The following is a 6,417-nucleotide window of genomic DNA, read 5'->3' as shown; positions in this document are numbered from 1 at the left end:
TCAGGAAACACGTCACACTACAGTTAGGAAACACATCAAACTACAATCAGGAAACACGTCACACTACAGTCAGGAAACACGTCACACTACAGTCAGGAAACACGTCTAACTACAGTCAGGAAACACGTCACACTACAATCAGGAAACACGTCTAACTACAGTCAGGAAACACGTCACACTACAGTCAGGAAACACGTCAAACTACAGTCAGGAAACACGTCAAACTACAGTCAGGAAACACGTCACACTACAGTCAGGAAACACGTCAAACTACAGTCAGGAAACACGTCTAACTACAGTCAGGAAACACATCAAACTACAATCAGGAAACACGTCACACTACAGTCAGAAAACACGTCACACTACAGTCAGAAAACACGTCTAACTACAATCAGGAAACACGTCTAACTACAGTCAGAAAACACATCAAACTACAATCAGGAAACACGTCACACTACAGTCAGAAAACACGTCACACTACAGTCAGAAAACACGTCTAACTACAATCAGGAAACACGTCACACTACAGTCAGAAAACACGTCACACTACAATCAGGAAACACGTCTAACTACAGTCAGGAAACACGTCTAACTACAGTCAGGAAACACATCAAACTACAATCAGGAAACACGTCACACTACAGTCAGGAAACACGTCACACTACAGTCAGGAAACACGTCACACTACAGTCAGGAAACACATCAAACTACAATCAGGAAACACGTCACACTACAGTCAGGAAACACATCAAACTACAATCAGGAAACACGTCACACTACAGTCAGGAAACACGTCACACTACAGTCAGGAAACACGTCACACTACAGTCAGGAAACACGTCACACTACAGTCAGGAAACACGTCAAACTACAGTCAGGAAACACGTCTAACTACAGTCAGGAAACACATCAAACTACAGTCAGGAAACACGTCACACTACAGTCAGAAAACACGTCACACTACAGTCAGAAAACACGTCAAACTACAATCAGGAAACACATCACACTACAGTCAGGAAACACGTCTAACTACAGTCAGGAAACACGTCAAACTACAGTCAGGAAACACGTCAAACTACAGTCAGGAAACACGTCTAACTACAGTCAGGAAACACATCAAACTACAATCAGGAAACACGTCAAACTACAGTCAGAAAACACGTCACACTACAGTCAGAAAACACGTCTAACTACAGTCAGGAAACACATCAAACTACAATCAGGAAACACATCACACTACAGTCAGGAAACACGTCTAACTACAGTCAGGAAACACGTCAAACTACAGTCAGGAAACACGTCACACTACAGTCAGGAAACACGTCACACTACAGTCAGGAAACACGTCACACTACAGTCAGGAAACACGTCACACTACAGTCAGGAAACATGTCAAACTACAGTCAGGAAACACGTCACACTACAGTCAGGAAACACGTCACACTACAGTCAGGAAACACGTCACACTACAGTCAGGAAACACGTCTAACTACAGTCAGGAAACACGTCACACTACAGTCAGGAAACACGTCACACTACAGTCAGGAAACACGTCTAACTACAGTCAGGAAACACGTCACACTACAGTCAGGAAACACGTCTAACTACAGTCAGGAAACACGTCACACTACAGTCAGGAAACACGTCACACTACAGTCAGGAAACACGTCTAACTACAGTCAGGAAACACGTCACACTACAGTCAGGAAACACGTCACACTACAGTCAGAAAACACGTCTAACTACAGTCAGGAAACACGTCTAACTACAGTCAGGAAACTTTTCATATAAATGAATGTTGGGATTGTTTATGTTTTGTTTTGCAGTGTAACCTGAGTGTTGTGCCAGCCTGGATCTGCACTGAGACCCATGTTGAGCCAAATCAGGTGAGCTAACACATGTTTTTAGAATGTGTTTTATATGTCTCAGATAGTTAACCTGTGAAGCCCGGGGGCCCCCGCAACATTTTGCAAGAAACATCGTCTGAGGGCTTCTTAACATTTAACAAACTCTGAATCTGTCATATCCACTTAATGGGAAGAAACTCAGCTAACTGACGATATTGACCATTTTTAGCTAAACACAAGTCTAATGCCGAGCCTCTGCATTAGCACTAAGCGAAAGAGTGCTAACACACTTAGCACATAACTCACCGTAGCAACCTTTTATACTTCATTGGATCTGCACAAAGTAGATATCATATGAAAGCTGAGATTCTACAGATTCCAATGGTATAAGTATCATCACTAAGCGAACAAAATTCACGGCAGTGAAGGCGAGCAAAGACAACACACAACTTTCCTTTACAGGGCCAAAGTGGCAAATACGTCTCACCTTTGCTGTTGTCTGATCAAAAGTTGTGTTCAAGGGCCTTAAAACGCATATAAACGCTGCTGAAGGTTAATCCAATGTCTCTGTGTCCCTTTGAAATGATTACTGATAATCCATCATCATATTTATGGCAATAAGAGTAGTTTTCATATATAGCTGCTATGATAGCTGCATCTATATTGATTCTGACTCCTCAACATCCAACTGACAGGTTTATCATTACTCTGAGAAAAAAGATGATAAATGTTCCCCTTTTAGAAGAGAAGATATGGTCATTTGTTCTGGGAATGTCATTTTCGAGGCTGAGGCCTGAAAAACGGGTTAAATGGTAGTTTTTGAATGGGTTTGGTTTCACGGATGGTTAAAATGTTGTGTTTTTTCACATGGTGTTGTGCAGAGATCGGAGGCGGCCGACAAGCTGTTGCAGCATCAGAAGTGTGCGGAGCAGCTCATATCCTTCTGTCCTGAAGTCAGCGCCCCCCTGTGTGAGGCCATCACGCTGAACAACGACCTGCGGCAGCACCTGGTGAGTCGCTGCGCTCTGATTGGCTGAGCTACTACCAGCAAAACATGACACCAACATAAACGTGTATTTGTGATTGTTTTCAGACGGGATCAGACCTGGGTCCGGCACAGTGTCCCTCCCCCTCGACTCAGATAGACTACACCCAGATCCAGAACTCCATCAGCTGTGCTCAGTGCTGGAGGCAGCAGGTGGAGGCCCTGCGCACATAACACACACACACAGACACACAGACACACACACACACACACACACACACACACACACACACACACACACACACACACACACACACACACAGACACACACACACACACACACACACACACAGACACACACACACACACACACACACACACACACACACACAGACACACACACACACACACACACAGACACACACACACACACACACACACACACACACACACACACACACATACACACGTATATTTGTAATGCTTTACAATAATGTATATTCTATCTTTTTAAAAATGCACTTTAGTCAAAACAAAAGCTTTATATTTAGATACATTTTTATTAAAAAAACACAATGTTTTATATTTATATCAAATTTCAGATATTTACTAAAAATGTTTCTCTGGCGGCTTTTGTTTTTATTTATATTTCACCATATTTATATTTATTGTATCAATATTATCAATATTTATTGTATGTCAACAATGACTTTAAATAAAGTGTAATATTTTGAAATAGTCTCTTTCAGTTTCGATGCTTTATTGAACTCCAGAGTCAGTTTGATGTTCAGGTGTATATCAGTATGTAGTGTCTCTACTTTAAAGAGTCCTCTCCTGTTGATGTTCAGGTGTATATCAGTATGTAGTGTCTCTACTTTAAAGAGTCCTCTCCTGCTGATGTTCAGGTGTATATCAGTATGTAGTGTATCTACTTTAAAGAGTCCTCTCCTGCTGATGTTCAGGTGTATATCAGTATGTAGTGTCTCTACTTTAAAGAGTCCTCTCCTGCTGATGTTCAGGTGTATATCAGTATGTAGTGTCTCTACTTTAAAGAGTCCTCTCCTGCTGATGTTCAGGTGTATATCAGTATTTAGTCTCTCTACTTTAAAGAGTCCTCTCCTGCTGATGTTCAGGTGTATATCAGTATGTAGTGTCTCTACTTTAAAGAGTCCTCTCCTGCTGATGTTCAGGTGTATATCAGTATTTAGTCTCTCTACTTTAAAGAGTCCTCTCCTGCTGATGTTCAGGTGTATATCAGTATTTAGTCTCTCTACTTTAAAGAGTCCTCTCCTGCTGATGTTCAGGTGTATATCAGTATGTAGTGTCTCTACTTTAAAGAGTCCTCTCCTGCTGATGTTCAGGTGTATATCAGTATGTAGTGTCTCTACTTTAAAGAGTCCTCTCCTGCTGATGTTCAGTTGTATATCAGTCTGTAGTGTCTCTACTTTAAAGAGTCCTCTCCTGCTGATGTTCAGGTGTATATCAGTATGTAGTGTCTCTACTTTAAAGAGTCCTCTCCTGCTGATGTTCAGGTGTATATCAGTATGTAGTGTCTCTACTTTAAAGAGTCCTCTCCTGCTGATGTTCAGGTGGAAATCAGTATGTAGTGTCTCTACTTTAAAGAGTCATCTCCTGCTGATGTTCAGGTGTATATCAGTATGTAGTGTCTCTACTTTAAAGAGTCATCTCCTGCTGATGTTCAGGTGTATATCAGTATGTAGTCTCTCTACTTTAAAGAGTCCTCTCCTGCTGATGTTCAGGTGTATATCAGTATGTAGTGTCTCTACTTTAAAGAGTCCTCTCCTGCTGATGTTCAGGTGTATATCAGTATGTAGTGTCTCTACTTTAAAGAGTCATCTCCTGCTGATGTTCAGGTGTATATCAGTATGTAGTGTCTCTACTTTAAAGAGTCCTCTCCTGCTGATGTTCAGGTGTATATCAGTATGTAGTGTCTCTACTTTAAAGAGTCCTCTCCTGCTGATGTTCAGGTGTATATCAGTATGTAGTGTCTCTACTTTAAAGAGTCATCTCCTGCTGATGTTCAGGTGTATATCAGTATGTAGTGTCTCTACTTTAAAGAGTCCTCTCCTGCTGATGTTCAGGTGTATATCAGTATGTAGTGTCTCTACTTTAAAGAGTCCTCTCCTGCTGATGTTCAGGTGTATATCAGTATGTAGTGTCTCTACTTTAAAGAGTCCTCTCCTGCTGATGTTCAGGTGTATATCAGTATGTAGTGTCTCTACTTTAAAGAGTCCTCTCCTGCTGATGTTCAGGTGTATATCAGTATGTAGTGTTTCTACTTTAAAGAGTCCTCTCCTGCTGATGTTCAGGTGTATATCAGTATGTAGTGTCTCTACTTTAAAGAGTCCTCTCCTGCTGATGTTCAGGTGTATATCAGTATGTAGTGTCTCTACTTTAAAGAGTCCTCTCCTGCTGATGTTCAGGTGTATATCAGTATGTAGTGTGTCTACTTTAAAGAGTCCTCTCCTGCTGATGTTCAGGTGTATATCAGTATATAGTGTCTCTACTTTAAAGAGTCCTCTCCTGCTGATGTTCAGGTGTATATCAGTATATAGTGTCTCTACTTTAAAGAGTCCTCTCCTGCTGATGTTCAGGTGTATATCAGTATGTAGTGTCTCTACTTTAAAGAGTCCTCTCCTGCTGATGTTCAGGTGTATGTCAGTATGTAGTGTCTCTACTTTAAAGAGTCCTCTCCTGCTGATGTTCAGGTGTATATCAGTATGTAGTGTCTCTACTTTAAAGAGTCCTCTCCTGCTGATGTTCAGGTGTATATCAGTATGTAGTGTCTCTACTTTAAAGAGTCCTCTCCTGCTGATGTTCAGGTGTATATCAGTATGTAGTGTCTCTACTTTAAAGAGTCCTCTCCTGCTGATGTTCAGGTGTATATCAGTATATAGTGTCTCTACTTTAAAGAGTCCTCTCCTGCTGATGTTCAGGTGTATATCAGTATGTAGTGTCTCTACTTTAAAGAGTCCTCTCCTGCTGATGTTCAGGTGTATATCAGTATGTAGTGTCTCTACTTTAAAGAGTCCTCTCCTGCTGATGTTCAGGTGTATGTCAGTATGTAGTGTCTCTACTTTAAAGAGTCCTCTCCTGCTGATGTTCAGGTGTATATAAGTATGTAGTGTCTCTACTTTAAAGAGTCCTCTCCTGCTGATGTTCAAGTGTATATCAGTATGTAGTGTCTCTACTTTAAAGAGTCCTCTCCTGCTGATGCAGACCCGGCGCCAGAAGGAATCTAAAGGGAGGGCACACAAAGCCGTCACGTGCTGCGGGCCAGCGGCACAATATATATCAAACAGCAAGGCCAACAGCATCGTGTAAAGACGCACACTTATCGCAAATAAACACAAATAAAGGGAAACATAGAAACCACTTTTGAAACATTGTGTGCGTGGAAGCACAAACACGGTGAATCACGAGCAAGGCACACACTGGGTAAGGATGGCAGCTTCCTCATCGCTGCACTCGGAGAGAAATAGCAGAGACGGAGACGATGAAGTGTTCAGCCCTCCTTGAGCATGGTTCGTGTTCCTCTGCACTGCCTGACTCGGACATGCTGTG

The 6,417-nt window shown here is 41.8% G+C and overlaps 1 long non-coding RNA gene across 1 annotated transcript; it reads left to right on the top strand.

Moving 5' to 3' along the window:
- The first annotated feature begins 1,764 nt into the window (after window positions 1–1,764).
- Window positions 1,765–3,559, top strand: LOC307027790. The gene is made up of 3 exons (XR_013804761.1): window positions 1,765–1,886; window positions 2,729–2,857; window positions 2,941–3,559. It is a non-coding gene; the product is annotated as an uncharacterized lncRNA (long non-coding RNA).
- Window positions 3,560–6,417: the final 2,858 nt, after the last annotated feature.

This window comes from Notothenia rossii (genome assembly GCF_949606895.1).
Source record: "Notothenia rossii genome assembly, contig: scaffold_237, whole genome shotgun sequence".
Taxonomy (NCBI): domain Eukaryota; kingdom Metazoa; phylum Chordata; class Actinopteri; order Perciformes; family Nototheniidae; genus Notothenia; species Notothenia rossii.
This window is presented reverse-complemented; position numbering and strand designations above follow the sequence as displayed.